This window comes from Macrotis lagotis, chromosome 1 (genome assembly GCF_037893015.1).
Source record: "Macrotis lagotis isolate mMagLag1 chromosome 1, bilby.v1.9.chrom.fasta, whole genome shotgun sequence".
NCBI lineage: Eukaryota > Metazoa > Chordata > Mammalia > Peramelemorphia > Peramelidae > Macrotis > Macrotis lagotis.
The window spans coordinates 457,504,530-457,526,985 of NC_133658.1; the positions used below are offsets into that span (position 1 = coordinate 457,504,530).

Below are 22,456 nucleotides of genomic sequence, written 5' to 3' on the forward strand. Positions count from 1 at the left end.
TTTCTAGGAATATAGGATCACAGATTATAGACTGGAAGACACCTTAGAGACCATTCAATCCAACTCCTTCCTTTTTATAGATGAAGAAATGAAGGCAAAGAGGTGTGAGGTGATGTCCAAGGTCTCAGAATGAGATTGCTAAAGTCATTCTTCAAATCCATTTCTTCTGTGCACTTTTCATTATGCCACACAAACGAAGCAAAGGAGCAAATGGATAACCTGAAAATTCCTTGTCTCCTAACATCTTGTATATGGAGAGATCAAGGCCAAGAACAAGAAATGCATTCAGTCAGGGTAACACAAAGAGTTGGAATTCAAAACTAGGACTAATGATGTCGAATCCTATGATTCCAATTTTAAAATCCAACGTTCCCATGTAGATGCTCCTTATGTTCCCCTAGGAGAAATAACTTTCTACCCAATAACTGAGTTCTTCATGACTTTTTTTCTTGGATAGCTCTATGAGATGGAACTATAAAGTTATTAATTAGTCTGTGAGACCTCTCTCATCATCCATCTCTCTCTCACTCTCCCCTGACCTTGTAGAACACTAAAAACCTGAGATGCTCACTCTGTTACTTAACCATATCCTGTCTTTGCTAGTTCTTCTAAGTCAGTCCTATCTCCTCAGTTTGGGAGTTCCCCAAATCTTGGGGCCAGGCCTGTCCCACAACAAAGCAGAAGGGTGGGGGCAGAGTGCAGCTGCTCATTAACCACTTTTAACTAAACCAAAGTAAACTGCCTGGATACCAGAGAAAACAATAGAGAAGAATGACCTACTATTAAAAAGTTTTGTTTTTACATTACTGTCATTTCTAGATATAACTGTCACTTCCCTCCTCCCTCCAAATCGAATCCTTTCCCTTGTAACAAAGAAAAATAGTTAACCAAATATAATCAAGTGACCTCATCTGACACCAGAACAATATTCTGCACCCAGAGTCCCCAGATTTACTGCCAAGAAAAGAAAGTATGTTCCATTTTATGTCCTCCAATACCATTCATGGTTTTCCAGTTAACCAGAGTACATTATCCTTATATTGCTATTTTGAGTCTGTTTATTTCGCTCTGTATCCATTCTTAAAAATCTTCCACTAAGTTTTTCAGAATTCCTATATGTACCATTTCTTACTAAACAATAATATCTTATTATATTCATATACCACAGTCAGTTCAGTCATTTCCCAGTTCATCTCCATGCCCAACTCTTCAGTTCTCTGCTTCCATGAAAAGTGCTTCTCTAAGTAACGGGACATAAATAGGGAGCGCTTTGAAGGAATCACTAGGTTAAAGGGTAGGAGCAGTTTAGTCATTTTTATTGCATAATTCAAAATGAAAAACTAACTCCTGGGATTCCCAACAGTTTATTATGGGCCTGTTTTCCCTTAGCCCCTCCAACATTGACTATTTTTTAACTATCTTTGCCAATTTGGTGAAATCTGAGTTGCTTTAATTTGCATTTCTTATTAGTAAATACAAATTAGTAAATTAGTAAATACAAAAATGTTCCTTATGATTGCTTAACTATCTTTAATTCTTTTTGGAAACTGTTCCTATCCTTTAACCATTTACTACACTAATGGAAAACAATAATGCTTTTTAAGATGAAGGTCTAATTTCTTCTTTCAGTGCCCAATTTATTTTAGTTCCTATGCTCCCAGAGATATTCTTTCTTTTCAGGGTATAAGGAATATCTCATCACTTTTACTAGGTCCTTGAGAACAAGGAGGGAAATCCCCAGGCACAATTCTAGATTCTCTTCTTTTTCCTCACCCTTTCTCCAGCGCCTGAAGTAAATCAACATTATTAACACACACTTCTAAATAAACAACACAAATCCTCTCAGGTGCATTCTGGATACACTTACTTCACAGTGCATTCCATCTAATGGCAACACCCAATACCATTTAGAAATCTCACAAGCTCCATCCGGATCACCCAAATCACAGCACAAACTGGCGACATCTGTTAGGTTTCAAAACCACCCATAAGACATACCTTCACAAAAAAGACTGGAAGCCAGAATGTCTGAGTTGCAGTTCTCCTATCTCACTATAAGCTCAGACACTTCCACACTATCCAGGTTTTTTTGTTTCTTCTATAAAATGAAGGGGTTGGATTTGATGACCTCTAAAGTCCTTTCCAAGTCTAAATCTATGAGCTGACGACTTTGGCCTTCCAGTGACTTCTAAGAAATCCTATGGCAATGTCTATTTATAGCCACCATCTAGCTCTTAGCACTTGCATTCTGACTTATTCTATTAATTTCTTTTTAGATTTTTTTCAAGGCAATGGGGTTAAGTGGCTTGCCCAAGGCCACACGGCTAAGTAATTATCAAGTGTCTGAGGCCGGATTTGAACCCAGGTACTACTGACTCCAAGACTGTTGCTCTATTCACAGAGCCACCTAGCCGCCCTCTATTGATTTTTCAAATGAATATTCTCTCCCTGGGAGCTATAAGGACTTCTCAAGTTGGGGGCAAGAATAATTTCTTCTTCTTAGATTGCCCAGACTACAGAGCACAGAGGAGATTTGTAAATAGTTGTTGATTAGGTCAGCATAGATGGGCACACAATGTAGGTGTAGATGAGGGAGACATTTCCTTAGTCAGCCAACAGCAAGCAGTAATCACCCATAAACTTTGTTATTTTTCACCAACAGAAAGAGGTAAGGAAGGAGGAAAAGAAGGAAAGGAAATAAACATTTATATAATATCTCTTATGAGCCAAACACTGTGCTAAGGAGTTCTACAACAGTAGAACTACAAAAGTAGAACTACAATAGTTCTATGTTAATAAATAGATAATTGACAAGTTAGATAAGAACAGATCTTTGAGAATAGTCAATAATACACACAAAAGTTACATTTGTCTTTGAAATATAGTGAGATTTACTAAGTGTATATGTTAAGAAAAAAGGTCTCATTTACACAAAAATAATGATAGCACTTTTTGTGGAAGCTAAGAAATGAAAACAAAGTATATATATGATCACTGATTGGGGAATAGCAAAACAAATTGGTACAAGAATGTAATGGGGGGCGGCTAGGTGGTGCAGTGGATAAGAGCACTGGCCTTGGAGTCAGGAGTACCTGGGTTCAAATCCACCCTCAGACACTTAATAATTACCTAGCCGTGTGGCCTTGGGCAAGTCGCTTAGCCCTATTGCCTTGAAAAATCTAAAAAAAGAAAAAAAAAAGAAAAGAAAAAAGAATGTAATGGAATATTTTTTTTTGTTCAGTCATTTTTCAATCATATCTGACTCCTTGTTACTTACTGGCCCCCCAATTCAATCTCCTGCTCATTTTATGATAACAAAAACAAGTCAAACAGGGCTAAGTGACCTGTCCAGAGTCACATAACTACTGAGGCAAGATTTGAACTTAGGAAGATGAAACTTTGACTACAGAACCAGCATTCAATGGAGCCACTTAGCTGCCCAATGGAATATGATTGAACTATAAAAAATAACAAATATGATGACTACAGAGAAGCTTGAAAAGAAATAAATGAACTGATGCAGAATAAAGTGAACAGTCACAGAAACAACATACACAATGAATACAACAATATAAATGGAAAGGACAACTGAAAAATAAATGCTGTAAAATTACAAAGAATATGCATAGCCCCAAAGAAGAGATCTGAGAAGCCATACCCACCTCCACTTTTATGCAAAGGTAGGAGGCTCATAATTGTGGAATACTTTTAATATTTTCATACTTTTAATGGATTCATTGGTTTTGTTCCTCCCCCCCTTTCTTTTTCTTTAATTCTTTTTTTTTGGTCATTATGAGAGACAATTCTGGGGCAGAAGGAGAAAGAATATTGGGAGAAATTTTTGTGTTATAAAAACAAAAGATATAAATATTAATGTATTTTAAAAAAAGAAATGAAGACACAAACACTGCTGTGGCTCTCAAAAACTAAAAAGGAGAAACTAGAACAGGGAAGAGGAACTATGACAACCACAGGTAGGACTCAAAATTCAATAAATCTAGGTTTTTTAGGGGTAAATTAATTAAATATTTGATATAGCAGACTAATTTTTTATGTTTTAGCCTTTGGTAGAAAAGAGTTCCCTGCCCTCAAAGAAGAAGTGACAAAAGGTACTCTTTCCTATGCTAAATATGCTTCCAGAAAAGGTTCATTTCTTCAAGGTCTTTTCAATGAAACATAAATTTAGAGTTAGAGGAACTTTAGATTTCACATGTATAATTGATATCATATTGTTTGCCATCTCAGTGGATGGGGAGGTGAGAGGGAAAGGACCGGGAATTCAAAAATTTTAAAAAAGGTATAATAAATTTAAAAAATTAATAGTAAATAATAATGTTTTTAAAAGGAACCTCATTATGCAATCATGAGTTAATTAAGACCCAGATAGGTTAAATGATTGACATAAGACTACACAAGTAATAAGTGAAAGAGACAGGATTTGAAACTAGAACCTGAGTTGAATTCCCAACACTGACAACTCATTAGCTGAGTAACAATGAATTCAAACTGATCTCTTGGAGCTTCAATTTTCCCTTCTGCAAAGTGTGGATAATATCTGCATTCCCTGCCCTATTTCCAGGAAAGAGCTTTGTAAACTTTGAGGAGTAATGTTATTGTGATCATGACTAGAAAAACATTAAACAAAGTTATTTCAAAGAAAACCAATCTTAAAATACAAGATGGGGGAGTGGTTCAAGAGGGGACAATAGAGGGAAGAGTATAGTAAAATACTAGCACCTCTCCCTCTTCTCCCTCAGCAAGGCCAAATCATTCCCAAATCTGATAATCTACTTGAAGATAATGGAGGGATTACCACACTTATGGACATTCCCCCTTCCCCAGATACTGAGAGGGTCTCTGCCCTGACTTCTCACTTTAGTCAATTTTCTCTGGGAAAAAAAAAAATCTTTGTTTGCAATGAGCAGGTTTGAAACAGAAGGTCCAGAATCATAGCAGTAAAGGTCAACTCTTACTGGATCCAGGGTTCCTAGTCCAGTCTGATGAAGTGATCCAAGGCATCTCATCTCCAGTCTTCCTTGCTTCTGACAGTTCCTGCCTCTACCAAGCTAGCCCTGATGGGGATACTTTAGTCTGTCACATGCATTTTAATGACAATCACTGCCAGAAATCAGGTCCCTTGTCCTCCAGTCTCACAGTGTCTTGCATTCACATATTTTTAAGTATAAATTTGTTGCCTCCAAGAGACTGGGCCCCCATCTGTTGACTCCTCTAGTTCTCCTTAGACATAAAACTAGATTCCAGCTGAAATCAACAGGAGTCATCCCTTGTTTTAGGCTTCTGACCTTCACTAATGGAACATGCTTCTTACTCTGTGGGTAAATGGTCTTCCAACATAGCAGAACAATAAGAGACTTATGGAAGGAGGAGGGCAGAATGTAATCTGTGTCATCTGGTCTGGTTTCCTAGGTTGGAAAGTGGAGTTAGTCTGGGCAGACACCTCACCACCAGTCCTGCCAGACCTTTCTGATACAACTCTGCACATCTTTGCGGTGGTCCCTCCCCTTCCAGAAGAAGCAAGTCATCATTACATCTTTTGTGACCTGGCCTCTCTGCCTTGAGGACATTGGCCAGAGGCTCCATCTCAATGACCATGGTCATTAGTCGTGATAAAGTAGTGTACAATCATGGAAGACTGGAGGACGCCTAACATATAACTATTATCCCTCAAAAGTCCCTGAATACCAATTTCCTCCATGAAGCCTTCTGGGACTAATCAGGGATCAATTTCTCCCTTCCTCTTCTAATGACAGTCCTCACTCCTATAGTGTGGCTAAAGTTCTTTTAGTTTCTTTGGTTGATTAAACCAGAACTCTGATCTTAATAGTGTGGGGAACCACAGTGAGGACACTCCATCTCCCAGATCACAGCACTTGATTGCTGTCTTGGATCATCTTAGCTAACTTTAACACTGTTACTCGATTTACACAGGGTAACAAAGCCAGTATGTATCAAGAGTAAGACTTGAATCCAGTCTTGCTAATTCTCTAGTTATTATTACAGTACTTCTCACTAAAGCATTCCCCATGTGTTTCCTGTTGACCTTGAGCTGGGATTCCCACTCTACCTCACAGTACAACCTGACCCCTCTAGAAACCTATACTGGGAGGGTCTCCCAGGACCTACACAAGAGTCAAATACCATGGCCAAATATGAGAAGAGATCTCATTGATCTCAAAAACAGCTAGAACAGCCTGCTCATTGCAAACAAAGTTTTTTTTTTTTTTTTCCAGAGAGGTCCAAACCTCCTCCTTTCCAGAGTTTGCTTTCTAAGGAAATTAACTCTCCCACTCTCCCACTTTCAGAGAGGGGAAAAAAATGGAGACTCAAAGTACAGACACCAAACATCAGAGTCACAAATTTGAGACAGAGCTAACTTGCCCAGAGGCAGAACCCAGGACTTTTGATGCTCAGCCCAGTTTACACCATTACAATATTTTTCCAACTTTTTTTTAATTTCACATCCCATCAGTAAGGATGTTTGAGCATTTGTTCATAATAAAAATGTATATTGATGTATTATATATACACACATTCCTGGGATTCACTCTGTTCAACTGAAAATAAAAACAGGTGCACTTGTCTATAGTGACTTTTGATTCATCTAATCTGCATTATGATCAGAAGCATCCCTTTATCCTTCCAGTCATCTTAAATTTACCTAATTAGTATATCAGGATCTGTCTAAGTACCGTCCCTTGCCATGATTAACCCCCTAAGACCCAGAGAAAGAGGGAACTTACCCCAACTTCATTTTGGCCCAATAAGTCTTCCTGTAGATAAGGTAAACCATTTGGCCAAAAATGGAATATGAATCTCCCTTAATCATAGTGGTACAATCTGACTGGAAAAGGTCCATATTAGGAGAGAGTATGGTTATATAATTAGGTCAGACGTTCAGTCCTTATTTGGGTATGGAATCCAGGTAGCCAGCTACATACCTTATTTATAGTTGATGAAACCTATCTAAGTCTTAGATTTGGTATGATGCCAACTTTGACCTCTGCCCCTATAACTGTCCAGGTTAAGGGGCAGTTCAGGTGGTGTAATGAGGCAGTCAGATACTGCACTGCTTGCGGGGTAATGGCAAACAGTGGACAGGCGAACAAGGAGTGTGCTGGACAAGGGGGAGAAGCAGACTAGGAATTTAGAAAACTGGTAAGTAAACTTGGGTTATTTGTGGACTTGACCCTGCAGTCTTCTACCAAGGCTATACAATAAAGGGTATATATGTCTCAAGTTTCCTCTGAATAAAGAACCTAGATAGCAATGAGGATGGAATTTGTTTGAAACATCCTGCTCACTTTGATTAGAATACTTCCAGAATTTCTATTGGACTAACCCTGAATCACCAAGTCTCTGACAACACTTTCCACCCAAGAACCACCGATCTCTACTGCCATACATTTCTTCCCCTGCCCAAGCTATTGCTAGAGAATATACTGAATAATATGCTTGCTTTTATATTATTGTATATGCTGAATAAACCTACTAGAGTATATCCTGGATCAGCCTGCTTGTTCTCCTCATAGTGTGGGTCTTACAGCACAAGATAAAACTAGCATCTACCTCCTAAGATTTGCTTCAGAACTGGGAATATGACACAAGAAGGAAGGCTTCCCCGCTTCTCAGGGGGATGCCTGTACTTGGACCAGGGGCTTGCCCTGAACCTCTTGTCCTTTGGTTATCTTCCCCTCTGATCTCATAAACAAAGATCTTGATTACTCTAGAGTACAGGGTCTACCTCCAAAAGACACCTGTGAAATTTTCTCAATGACACCTGGAGTGGTAATTAACTCATAATTGCTCTGAGGGTTAACAGCTGGAACATAAGACTGGAGTAGGGGTATGTGGGAGGCTAATAAGTAAAAGGCTGCTATGATTGTTTTAAAGAAAAGTCCCATAATTGGCTATTACCTACCTCTTCAAGAAGAGGTTCTTAACATTTTTGGTGTCAAGAGCCTCACTGACTAGTGAAGCCTCTGAACCCCTTTCCAAGAACTATGATTTTAAATGTATAAAATGGAGTACATAGGATTACCAATGAAATCAACCATACTTAATTAAATTATCAACATATTTTTCTTTAATGCTGCTTTTTAATGGCCCCAGATTTACATCTATGTTCTTCTTAAACTATATATGTGTCTTTGGACAAGTCACTTCTCCTAGGTTGCATTTTTCTAATCTATAATTTAATTTCTAAAATGAATATATTAAACCAGGCTATCCAACCTTACTTTTAAACGGTTTTATTGAAACAATAGATAATCTATTTTGATTTGCCATTTTAGTGAAAGCTCTGTGGTAGCTGGTAGCTCAGCTTTGTTTACCAAAAAATTTAGTAAACCCACAGGAGATCGCATAAAATTGGGGTCATATACGGCTTGCATTTTGGACAATTCTGTATAAAACTCCGAGACTCCTTCCAGTTCTCACAATCTAGGGCCCTTGAATATCTCTTCCAAATTTAAATTATTACCATCCTCCAAATCTCACCAGATGCCCAAGTCAGAGCCAAAAAGGAAACTCACATATAAGTGGAAATACAATGTAGTGTAGAGTCAGAGAATCTGGATCCAAATTCTGCCACTGGGGTCTACTACCTGAGTTAACTTGGGCAAGTCATTTAATCTATGAGAAGACTGAATTAGATGGCCTCTGGAGTCCCTTCTAACTCGAAATCTGTAATTCCATGTTCCCAGGAAAACCCCACTCAGGACAAAGATGCCATCTCTACAATATCAAGGTGGGCTACTGTGCTATGTCCTCAGGACTCACAAGTGGACTTGGCATTCAGAGGTAGCATAACTAATGGTGGCCAAAAGGCCCTACATGAACATGAATCATTCTCAAAGTCTCCTGGTTCTGACTTAAATGAACTTCCAGAAAATAGAATGGATTTTACCAGAAGCTTTAAGTGTAATCTGGCATATGAGCCATATGAGCATCATCAGGTCCTTAGCAACAAGGTTACCTGAAACATTCCAAACCAAAATGAGAGGTTACCTCCCATCAACACTCACTGGAGAAACAGGCAGTGCCCACCAGCCAGGCAAAGATAGCCAGAAGATCAAATAAGGGGTGAGCAGTAGCCAAATTAGATCCCCTCCCCACCTTGGCTGCATGAGGGCTTCCCTATTTCCCTGTCCATGTTAGAGAAATGACATAAAAAGTCTCCTTACATTTCCAATACTGATTGTGTGAAAGGAAATAATAATCTACTCTGAACCCATTGCTCAGAGAGAAAAATTTAGTATCAGTCAGAAACAAAACCTGAGGCAGGAGATTTAAGGTCATAGTGATCTTCCTTCAAATCTACCTTTTCAGGGGCAGCTAGGTGGGGCAGTGGATAAAGCACTGGCCTTGGAGTCAGGAGTACCCTGCCTCAAAATCCGGCCTCAAACACTTAATAATTGCCTTGGGCAAGTCACTTAACCCCATTGCCTTGCAAAAACTAAAAAACAAAAAAAAAAAGAATCTACCTTTTCCAGATCAAAAATCCGGAAATAGTCATTAATGTTATTCTCTTCTCCTGATCTGCTCTCCCAAGGGAAAGATATTTCACTGGATAATATTTCAAGGATAGATGCTAACCTCCCTCCACAACAACTGAGGAGCACAGACTTGGCTTGCAGATGGCTCAATTCTGCAAATGTTACTACTGACTGTTATATGCATAGGACCATGCCAAGCACTGGGGAGAAGAGAGGATGACTTGCCTTTAGGGAGTTCCCAATCTCTGTTAAAGAGATAATGCATACAGAAAAAAAGAAATAAGAGGCAACATGTGGAAGTCAGCTACTAGTGAACTATGTGAGTCTGGGTCTTAAGTTCTCATGCTTAGAGAAGATGACCTTCAACATTATGTGATTCTAAGAGAACAGCATGAGGTGATTAAATGCCCATCTAAAAAGTAAAACCAATGAAAGCATCAGTTGAGAAAGGAAATAGTCTGTGTGGACTGGAAAAGCAAGAAAATGTTTCAGAAAGGACAATGACCTTGAGCTGAAGCTAGAACTCTGATTTTGGAACAGGTCTTTTTTTCATGAAATTTCAGAAATCCTACGCAAGGTGATTCCTAAAGATGATTTCTAAATTTGACCCCTTGTCAAGCCCATCAACTGTTCCCCAAACTCTCAATGCAATGGGTCTAGAAATCTGGCCTGAAATCTAAGAACCAAGGTTGGATACATGGTAATGGCCAAAGGAACCTGTAGAATTCCTTACATTCTTTGACATTTATTTAGTCATCCAGTCCCTAAAACAATCTCATGAAGGAAAAGAGGGGAGTTACAGTAAAAACGCAGTTTAAACTATTGGGAAAACTGGAAGTTAGTATGGTCGAAACTTAGAATAGACCAACATCTCATACCCTATACTAAGATAAGATCAAAATGGGTGCAGGATTTAGACATAAAAGACAATATTATAAGCAAACTAGAAGATCAAGGAATAGTTTACCTGTCAGCTCTATGGATAGGGAAGCAGTTTATGACCAAGGAAGAGATGGAGAACACATCATTAAAAATAAACTAGATAATTTTGATTACATTAAATTGAAAAGCTTTTGCATACACAAAACCACTATAAAGATCAAAAGAAATGTAATAAACTGGGAAACAATTTTTACAACTAGTATTTCTGACAAAGGACTCATTTCTAAAATATATAGAGAACTGAGTCAAATTTATAAAACAAGCCATTCCCCAATTGAGAAATGGTCAAAGGATATGCAGAGGCAATTTCCAGATGAGGAAATCAAAGCAATCAATAGTCTTATGAAATATTGCTCTAAATATTTACTGATTAGAGAAATGCAAATTAAAGCATCTCTGAGGTACCACCTCACACCTCTCAGACTGACCAATATGACCAGAAAGGACAACAATCAATGTTGGAAGGGATGTGGGAAATCTGGGGCACTAATACATTGTTGGTGGAACTGTGAACTCATCTAACCTTTCTGGAGAGCAATTTGGAATTATGCCCAAAGGGCAAAAAAATGTGCATGCCTGCCCTTTGATCAAGCAATACCACTACTAGGTCTATATCCTGAAGAAATCATGAAAAGGGCAAAAACATCACTTGTAAAACAAATATTCATAGCAGCCCTGATTCGGGTGGTAAAGAACTGGAAATCGAGTGAATGTCTATCCATTGGGGAATGGTTGAACAAATTGTGGTATAAAAGAACTATTGTTCTTTTAGAAACCAGGAGGGGGGCAGCTAGGTGATACAGTGGACAAAGCACCAGCCCTGGAGTAAGGAGAACCTGAGTTCAAATGTGGTCTCAGATACTTAATAATTAACTGTCTGTGTGACCATGGGCAAGTCATTTAACCCCAGTGCCTTGCTAAAAACAAAACAAAACAAACAAGATTAGTTAAAAAAAAAAAAAAAAGAAAAAATCAGGAGGGATGGGAATTCAGAGAAGCCTGGAAGGATTTACATGAACTGATGCTGAGGGAGAAGAGCAGAGTCAGAAAAACACTACACCTTAACAGCAACATGGGGTTAATGATCAATAATAATGGACTTGCTCATTCCAAAAGTGCAACACTCAGGGACAATTTGGGGGTATCTGTGATGGAGAATACCATCTGTATCCAAAGAAAGAATTGTGCAGTTCAAACAAAGACCAAAGACTTTTCTAATTTTTTTTACAAAAGTTATCTTATGGGGCGGCTAGGTGGCACAGTGGATAAAGCACTGGCCCTGGAGTCAGGAGTACCTGGGTTCAAATCTGATCTCAGACACTTAATAATTACCTAGCTGTGTGGCCTTGGGCAAGCCACTTAACCCATTTGCCTTGCAAAAAAAAAAAAACCCTAAAAAAAAGTTATCTTATTATGTAATTTTGCTACCTCTTATATTTTATTTCTTCCATAAGGATATGATTTCTCTCTCAACACATTCAATTTGGATCAATTATATAGCATGGAAACAATGTAAAGACTATCAGACTGACTTCTGTGGGGGGGTGGGGGAGGGAAGGGAGATGGCGGGGATATTGTAAAATTCAAAAATAAATTTAAAATTTTTTAAAGAAACAGTTTGGGGGCAGCTAGGTGGCGCAGTACATAAAGCACTGGCCCTGGAGTCAGGAGTACCTGAGTTCAAATCCTGCCTCAGACACTTAATAATTACCTAGCTGTGTGGCCTTGGGCAAGCCACCTAACCCCATTTGCCTTGCAAAAACAAAACAAAACAAAACAAAAACCAAACTAAAAAAAAAAAGTTTGAAGATCATCAAGACATAGACACTTCTCCAAGGTCATTGAACAAGAGTGCTTAAAGAACTCAGGAGAACCTAGTCAAACACACTGTTTTACAAATGAAAAAAGTAATGATTTGCGTGACTGCACATGTATAATCAACATCAAATTGCTTACCTTTTCAAGGAGGGGAGAAGGGAAAATGAAAAGAAGCAAATTTGAAACTCAAAATTTTTTAAAATCAATATTTAAAAATTTTTACATGTAATTGAGAAAAATAAGAAACTAAAAAAAATTGAAAACAAACAAACAAAAAAGAAAGTAAGAACAAATGAAGGAAAGAGATTTGTCCTAGGTAACACAGTAAATTAGTGAATGAGTGGGTATTTGTAACCACTTCTGCTGACTCCAAATCTTATGGCTGTCTCTCACACAGCAGACCACTGGAGGGGAAATCCAGGGATGTTCAATGAATAAGTGATTGAAAGAATGACTCACTTAGTAGTCTTTTTTGGTGGGCTTTGTGGGGCACTTTTTTCCTAATTCTGGAACAATGTAGTCATATCTAGGGTCCTAAATATGCCAGAAGGAGCAGGGTCTCCTCTGGAATCTGGGTACCTTTACTTTCACAAACACGCAAATGGTCTCAAATGGTCTCTAATTTTAGTTGGGGAAAGTGAAAAAAGTGCTGAGCTGAGAAACCAAAGCATCAGGGGACTTTTCAGTCCCATGCAAATAGTTCCCTCCTGCCAGCCTTGGCCTAGACACCTGCTTCCTCCCTCAGATTAGGGACTGAATCTGTCTATGTAGGGTGTCTAAAAGTGGGGAAGAGAGGATTTCAGTCTCTGGGCTGATGGCAGAGCACATCCCTTCTCCCTTTTGTCTTACAATCTTATATCAAAACAACCATCCCCTGGGAGGTCCAGCACCTGTTACTTCACCCCCCCCCCCAAACCAACACAGAGATGCAAAGAACTGAAATTATTATCCCATTTCACAGATGAGAAAACATTAATTCAGAAAGGGGAAGGGAAGGGTTGAGAGGACAGAACTTGAAATTATAAAGGTCTAGAATTAAGACACATTGGATGGGGCTTTTAAAAAGGCACAGATGCATTTGTAAAGAGAGCTGCCTCCTTTAAGTGGTCCCTGTCCAGTGAAACCACTAGCACAGTCCTTGGATCATGAAGTGAACACAGCACTCAACCTAGATTTAGGCAGTCCTGAGACACTAGCTGTGTGCCCCAGGCAAGTCACTTCCTCGGTTTCTCATCTGTAAACTGGGCATAATATTATGACCTACCTCATAGGATTTCTGTGAGGATCAAATGAGATGCTATGTCAAGTGTTTTACAAACTTTTTAGTATTATAGAAAAGGCAGGTGCAAGGTAGAATGTGGTTAACTATGCAGAGATGACTCCTCCATATTCAAATCTTTCTTATAAGACCCTGATCACAACCCATCTCCTCCAGTGAATGTTTCCCTGACTATACCAGGTCCCATTGATCTCTCCATCCTCAGATGCCTGCAACAAAGTTTGTGTTTGCTATAAGTTGTATTATGCTGGGGAGGGGAGAACATCGAAGAGAGTTCATAACCTGGGTTTGAGTCTGACTCTGTGTAACCCTGGGTAAATCGCTTAACCTCTCAATGTCCTGGAATATGGATAGTTGCTGATCTGCCTGCCCATAAGAGTTGGTCCAGCATGCTCTCTGAAGGAAGGTCTGGACCAAAACAACAGCACCACCACCATCCATTGTATACAGGGCTTGTGTTATTTACCTACTATCTCCTGTGGCTGGGATGAGGATGAATGAGATAATAGATGTAAAGCACTAGGTAAATGTCAACTACTGTAATTATTTGTCCAAGACAAAATGAATTCTCTTTCCTCCCCCAAACACACATTGCTTCCAGAACTTCCCTATTTCTGCTGAATGCCCCACCACCCTTCCAGTCCCCAAGGTTTACAACTCCATGGTCCCCTATAATGTTCACCAGCCTCCTAAAGGATCTCCTTGTTTCAGGTCCCCTCCCCTGGCCATCCATCTTCCAAGCTAAACAGACATTCCTAAAGTACAGGGCTTACCCTGTTACCCACTAGATGAATGCACTCACAGGTTCTGTTACCTCTACAACAAAATACAAACTCCTCTGTCATTTAAAACCTTCCCCATCTGGTTCCAACCAATCTTTCCAAGGTTGTTTTGGATTCTTCCCCTTCATGAACTCTATGATGGAGTCAGACAGGACTTCTTACAAGATATTCCTCACTTATTCCAGTCTCAGTGCTCTCAAATATTCTCTTCTATGCCTAGAATGCCTCTTAATCTCCACCTATTATAATTATAAATAACCTTACAATCCAGCTCAGTCATCACCAACTTCAGGAGGCATTTTTCTGATTTCTCCCCTCCCTGTACCAATTCTCAATTACCTTGTAATTGTTTTGTATGTGTTTACAATTATCCCTTCCACATCAAGCCTTTCCCTTTCAAAATTTCAATATATCAATGGTCGAAAAAAAGAAATTAAACGAGAATTTGAGGGGAATTTTGTGAAATATGCAGATAGCACTCATAGGCCACCAGATACTTAACCTAAGTTTTGGAATAAGGTACCATAAACGCTCCATTAAAAAAAAAGGAAAAAAGTTCAGACTTTGGTCTGATGCATAGAGCGGGTCAAAACATTTTACTTGGGATTGGATTTTCCAGATCACACCATACTATGCTCCTAAACCCTGTGATGTAGAGAGGATAATTTTATTGATTTGGTTGTTTATTCATTATTATGCTGTCTCCCTCAATAGAAAGTAAACTCTTTGAGATCAAGAACAGTTTCATTTTTGCCTTTGTATACTCAGAATTAATAAAAGTCTTCCTGATTGATGGATCCAGGACGCTTGATGATTTGGCCAGATGGATTTATCAAGCCTAGATCCTCATTCATTCATTCAACATTTATAAAGGCTTACTATGTCCAAAGTTATCCACCCAACAGTGCTATAATTTCCCCAAGGCATCTCCCCAAATCCTCAATCTCTTTCTGGAGTGATTTGCAAAAATAAGTATATTCTAGGAAGGCCAAAATAGAAAAGTACTCTGCTTTTCCCAAGAAAAGTACTTCATCGCTGATTTTTTTTCTTCTTCTACAGCATTAGTAACTTTCCATATAATAATAGACAGAAAAAGTGCTAGCCTTGAAGTCATGCCCAGAACTGGGGTTCAAATCCCACATCCAGCACACTAGAGCCATTTAACCCTTGAGAAAGTCACTTAACCTCTTCAAAGCTCAGTTTTCCCATCTGTAAAACTACGCTTATAGTATCTATCCCATGAGGTATCTGAGAAGCTCAAATGAGATCACTTGTGTAAGAGGAAAAGCACTATCTATGTAACTGCTATTAATATTCAACAAACCTTTCCAGAGGATCTATCCCATGAAAGTCAGCCTGGGAGATCCTGACCTAGACAAGGAGATAAGACGCATCCCTCAAATGACCTATCAGTCTAAGACTCATGAAAGCAGGCTGTTACAGGATAGCTCCTGATATATGCCACAAGAATGTTTCAAGCAAGGACTGGAGGAGTTCAGAAGAGGCAAGGGTCTCCAGAAGTCTAGTGTCCTATTTTCTCTATAAAATCTGAAAAGAATGGTCTCCCCCAAATCACAAAATCTGAACAAGAATAGTTTCACTGCACCCTGTCAGAGGCCAGAAATTCAAATCTCTTTTTACTATGGGGATCTTGGATAAATTACTCAGCTTCTCTGGACTTCAGTGCCCTTGGGTAAAATGGGGGAGTAGATACAAGTGACCCCAAAGGAACCCCTTCCCACTTGAAATCTATTTAGTGAGGATTGAGCTAGCCTACCTGGAAGAACTTCACCCTTCACTCTCCCAATAATTCCCTATCTTTATCCTGTATTACTACCCTCCAGGTACTCTATACTGCCCACAAATCAAACTATTCCTATGCCTTTAAAGTTTATTTTTCCTGATTCCTGGAATGTTTCTCATCCCCCTATTTGACTAACCCATCTTTTAAAGTCAAATTCAAATATCACTTCCTTCATGAAGCCTTCCTTTATCCTCCAATGATATACTGATAAACATAGCACTTTGTACTGCTCCAACAAATGCACAGAATAGAGTAAGCTCCTCATCTCCCTTACTCTCCATGAGAACAGGGACAAGTTGTAACCAGTAGCTATAGAGGGTTGTGGCATGTACATTAGTATGCATGCGCTTGTTCTCTACTCCTGAGGGTAGTAGCTCAAGGTCACCTGATGATGGTTGGGGAAGTCCCCCAAATCATCAAGTTGAATCCCATCTCTATCTAGACCTATATTAAAGTGGATGAGACCTTAGAGATCCACATTTCACAGAAAAGGAAAGAGTGAGGAAGCAACTTACCCTGCATCAAAAAACAAGGTAGAAGCAGAGCCAGGGCTACAATCTTCATCTCTTGGCATCTAGCCTTCAAATCTTGCTGATTGGACCATCTTTTACTGGTCTAACCTTCTCATTTTGGTCTATTTGTATATTTGGGGAATCATTTTTTTCTTATATACTTAACAAATCTCCAGCTCAACAAAACAAACACACAAAAAGAAGTAAGATAATAAATAAAATCACAATACCCCTTATTTTACAGATAAAGAACCCGAGTCTTTCCCAAGATCATGAAAAGTATCAATGACAGGTTTCCTGCTCTCAACCAATCAACAAGTACCTACTCCTTGCCAAGCAGTGATCTATCCCTTGAGATGCAAAGACAAAAGCAGAATAGTACAGGCCTTCAAGCAGAATATGCTGTCATTTCAGTGGCATAGGCAGATACAAAACACATGCAAAGCAATTATTAGGAAACTTTGACAGTGGGGGCGGGAGAGGAAAAGAGCAGCTGGAGGAGGGTAGAGGACCAAGAAAGACTTCTTTCAGAAGATAACACTGAAGCTGAAATGGGAAACCAGGGGTTCGAGGAGGATTAAGAGATGAAGTAGGAGACAGAATGAAGGTCAGTCTGTCTGGACTGCAGAGTTCATGAAGGAGAGTCATGCATACTAAAGATGGAGCCAGATCATGAAAGCTTTAAAAGTCAAACAGAAGAATTTATATTTGATCTTGGTGGCAGCAGGGAACCATTGGATTTTATTGAGTAGGTGGGTATGTGTAATATCGTCCCATCTCTGAAGTAGAACGACTCAAGGAACAGAGACCAATTAGGAGATGGTTGTAGTAGTCTAGAAGAGAAATGATGAGTGTGTGAACTAGAGTGGGGCCCTGGGAATAAAAAGAAGGGGACTTAAATAGGATAGCTGTAATGAAAATATAAAGGTGTAGGTCTGGCAATAACTTAGATTTGGGGGAGGGGAGTGATGAAGAATGAGCAGCTGAGTCTAATAACAGTGTGATGATATAAATCTGGATGCCTAAAGCAGGGCTGACCAACCTTATTTTTTAAAATTTTTATTGAAACAAAAGACAATATATTTTGCTTTGCCGTTTTAGTGAGATCTCTGCAGTAGCTCGGCTTCTTTACTAAAGCATTTAGTAAACCCACAAGGGGCTGCATAAAATGGTGGCATTTTGGACAGCCTTGACCTAAAGGATGGTGGTACCCATGGCAAAACTTCCATCCCTGTAAATCAAGAGGATATAAATTTAAATCTGGCCTTGGACACTTACTAGCTGTGTAACCCTGGGCAAGTCACTTACTTTGTCTAAAAAAAAAAAGGAAATACAAACTGCAGAAGAGTAGTAAGTTTGAGGTAAGGATATCTGTATCCAAATTCTGGGATCAACAAAGAAGTCAGGACTAGACATTTTCTCCAATTTCATAACCTCTCAAATCTCTTCAAAATAAAAATCATGAGAAAGAGATAAAAAGTTTCTTCAGGTTAAGATACCAGGAAACCTAAAAAGTAAACAATATGAAGAATTAGTGGAGAAAGCCAATCCCTATCCTTATTTCAATACCTCTCTCTTCTGGCAAGGTGGCACAGGGATCCACTCCGCAATTCCCTAGCTGGGGCTGAAATTTCTGCAAGCAAACCTCTCTGTGCAGGACTTCATCCCATCATTCTAAGGCAAAAACAACAGAATCTGACTCTACCCTGAAGAGGGGGGTGAAGTCGTAGAAAAACTGACACTGGCTCTGCTTGGGCTTCAGTCTGTTTGCTATTCTGCAGTAGCACTCCATTAGAAATAAAGACAGGGGGTACTAGCTGGCGGGGAGCTCCATTAAGCTGGAAGGAAATGGGACTGGCATTGAGCCAGGGTTAGGTCTTACTCCCCCCCCCCCCCTTAGAAGTCACTTGAAGCAGTGACTAAAACTGGTGAAAAGTGAATTCCATAGCACAATAAGTGGCTGCTCCAAGTGCCAGTCCTTGGGGAAAATCATCATCAAAAGGGAAGGAGTCAAAAAGTGAGCAATAAGGGGATATAAAGGAGGGGAAAAAAACCCTGTAATTATAAAAAGTTCTTAAGACTAATTACAAAAGAAAAGATAATCACCAGGACAACTAAATAAGTCCAAATACCTCTGAATAAATATAATAAACAGAAGAAAATAAATCAACACTTGATGAAGTAGATGACCCAGTGGATTCCCAACTGAACATGTACATGAGGATGTTCCTGAATGGTTCAACAGGGAAAAAATAATCTGAAAGCAGAATTTGTGGCCCACAGAGAAATTTTTTTTTAAATTACCAATTTAAAATTAATTTTAGAAAACTAAAAAGAAAAACAATTGGCAAGTCTTGAATCTAGGATACAAATGCCTAGAGATGAAGGATACTCTGGGAGAGAAGCAAAAAGCAAAAGAAGACATAATAAGAACAACAATAAGAACACATAATCTTTAAATAAGCAAAATATATTAATCCTGAAGACAGGATATATAGTGAAAACTTAGGGATCATGTCTCAAGAGGAACACAAATACAACACCTGAAAACCATAATATAAGAAATATTACAAGAAAACTGACCAGAACTTTTCAACACAAAAAAACAAAAGTAGAAATTTAAAGAATCCACAAATTCCTCTGGGAAAACAAAGCAAAGCAAAACAAAACAAAAGAGTATATGCAGTAAACTTCAAGACAGATTGTGGTTAAATAAAACAGTTACAATGAAATGCAATAAATTCTTCAAGGTACCAGAAGAATATAAATCAAAAGGAAAACTAAATTTGAATAAGAAATGGTTATTTTGTATCTAGTGTTCCAAAGAGCTAAGGATCTGAAGTTACAACCCAAGGTGACATAACCTGCAATCCTAAATTTAGTTATTAATGGAAAAATGTTGAAAAGTTAGGAAAAGAAAAATCATTTGAAGCCTTCTTGCAAAATGAGAAATGAATAGATTATTTGTTTTGCAAAAATCCCAGGAAAGATAAACACAAGAAAGAAAAGAAATACAGCAACCAAGGAAAGTACAAATGGTAAAAAAAAAAATTCTAGGAAAAAAACAACTTGAAAGAAAACAACATATATTGAGTTAAAGACAACAACAAAATACTAAGTGTGAGACCCTAAGAGATTTCTTTCTAAAAGCAAACAAGGAGATTACACTAAAAGCAAAACTTAAATAGCAGAGATATATACACAGAATAAAAAAGGAAGATCTAGAATGAAATATACTAAGCCATTGGATGAATCCAAAAATGGCAGGAAATGCAATCATACCCAAAGCACAAATGCATAAAGAGATAAACAATGAAACTACATTATGCTAAAAGGAACCAAAGACAACCAGCTAGTATCAATATTAAAATATTTGCTCCAAATACTTTAGCATCTAAATCCATAAAAGAAAAATTAACCTGATTTCAAGGAAACTTAGGTAATACACAACAATATTAGGAGAATTTAATGTCTTTCTCCTTCTCTCTCAGATTTGGACAAATCTAACAGAAGGATAAACAATATATTGAATCTCACTGAAGACATTAGAGCTTAAAGATTTTGTTATCTTCTAAATGGGACTGGTAAAAAACAAAACATAATTTTCAGTACCCACATGGAACTGTTACATAAATTTAACATGCATTAAGGCAAAGAAATATTGCAAATAAATGTAAAAAATACAGAAATAGTAAAAAAAACATTCTTTACAGAACATAACTCAGTAAAAATATTAAGAGCTCAAGGAACACAAGCAAAAGTTACAGAGCCAAAAGGAGGCTAAACAATGAAATCCTAAGTAATGAGTGGGTCAAAGAATAAATCATAGAAACAATAATTACATGAAAAAAATTATAATGATGAAACAACATACCAAAATTCTGGGATGCAGCTAAAGCAGTCCTCAGGGAAAAATTATATCCCTAAAAACATATATTAACAAAATAGAAAAGGAGAGGATTAATGAACTAAATATGCATTTTTTAAATCAGAAAGTCAATAAATGAACAAATCTAAGATAAGCACAAAAGAAGAGACAATGAAAATTAAGATAATTTAGAAATAATAAACAAAACCAAGACTGGTTCTTGGAAAAGACTAATCCTATTGAGACATCTTCAGCCAAGTTGATTTTTACAAAAGAGGGCAGAAAACCAAATCAGCAAAATAATAAGTGAACAAGATTGAAATCTCAACAAAACCCCAAAGAAGTAAAAAGAATGGAGCCTACTTTGCAATATATGCTAACAAAACTGAAAACAAAAAAGAAACAGAGGGATACCTTTTTAAAAAAATATCTACACTACAGATGACCACATTGTTTTAAAAGATTATTTTTAAAAAAATTAAATAATCCAATCTCGTGAAAAGAAACAAAACTAGTTGTAAATGATCAAAGAAAAAAACCTGCTCATCTTGACTGAGTCATAGGAATTCTATCAAGCTTTTAAAGAACAATTAGAACCAATACTATACAAATTATCCTCAAAAACTGAGAAAGTAACCTAATAGATTCCTTTTATGAGACAAATATCGTATGAAAAACTAAGCCAGGGAAGGTTAATATAAAGGTGAACTACAGACCAATGTCATTAAATAATATTGATTCAAATAGTTTTAAAAATCCTGTCAGATTATAACAACTCATTCAAGAAATAATTTATTATGACAAAATTGCACTTATAACAGGAACACACAGATTTTTCAACATCAGGCAAACAATACTTTAACAAAGCACATTAAAAAAACTATCAAACTCACATGATTATCTAAAGAGAGATGCTAAAAAAGCCTTTGATTTGTCAAATATAATATAATATTCATACTTAAAAAATAAACAACCCAACCCTACAAAGTACAGACATTGAAGAAATTGTCTTCAATATCAGAAAAATTATCTTTCCAAATTCAAAAGCAAACACAATATTTTGTAGACATAAACTAGAAGTTTTTCTTAAAAATATGGAAATAAATTAAGAATGTCCACTCATCATTATCATTTGGTCAGTTAGACAAGACAAAGAAATTAAAAGTATAAAAGAGAAGATAAAACTACCCTAATTTACTGATGACATGATTTACTTTGAAAAATCCTATGGAATTAGCAAAGATACTAATTGAGATAGCAGCTCAGGAAAGTTTCAGCCTACAAAACAAACCCACAAAAATCAGAAGTATGCTTATATAATAATCATGAAATCCAAGTGATAATAATAGAAAGGGAAATTTCACTGAAATTATCTACAAAATACATAAAGCATTTGGGGATCAATCTATCTGCCCACAAAATATGTGTATAGATTAAACTATAAGATGTCCCTTAAATAAATAAATAGCTGGAGGAATATTTAGTGTTTGTGGCTGGGTCATGCCATTATAGTAAAAATGATCATTATTAAAGAGCTATTTTTCATAACTTAACAATATTTGTTTAGAGAAATAAAAGATCTATATATCAAAGGAAATAATGAAAAGAGGGAAGAATTTCCTTCTAGATTTCAAACTATATGTAAAGACTGGCAAATTGCTTTCTGTGGGGGGTGGGGGGGAGGGAAGTAAGATTAGGGAAAAAATTGTGAAACTCAAAATAAATAAAATCTTCAAAACTGCTGGGGAAAAAGATTTCAAATTATATTATAAAGCAAGAGTCATCAATACCATTTAGTACTAGTTTAAAATAAAAAGAAGCAAAGAAAATAAACCAATGACAAGAGACCAGGGAGAATTAGACAAGGGAGATTTAGAAATAATGGAAATCAATAATCCACTGTTCGATAACTGGAAAGCTTAAATTACTTAGAAAA

At 37.5% G+C, this 22,456-nt stretch overlaps 1 protein-coding gene across 14 annotated transcripts in view; it reads right to left on the minus strand.

Annotated features, from left to right (window-relative positions):
* JADE2 (jade family PHD finger 2) overlaps positions 1-22,456 on the minus strand; it is a 185,340-nt gene that overhangs the window by 131,476 nt on the left and 31,408 nt on the right. Inside the window, exon 2 of one of the 14 annotated variants that reach the window (XM_074213548.1) lies at positions 20,527-20,575. The exons of 12 other annotated variants lie outside the window; for them this stretch is intronic. The gene's annotated coding sequence lies outside the window, so the exon portion shown is untranslated. One more of the 14 variants, XM_074213549.1, reaches the window with a different exon arrangement.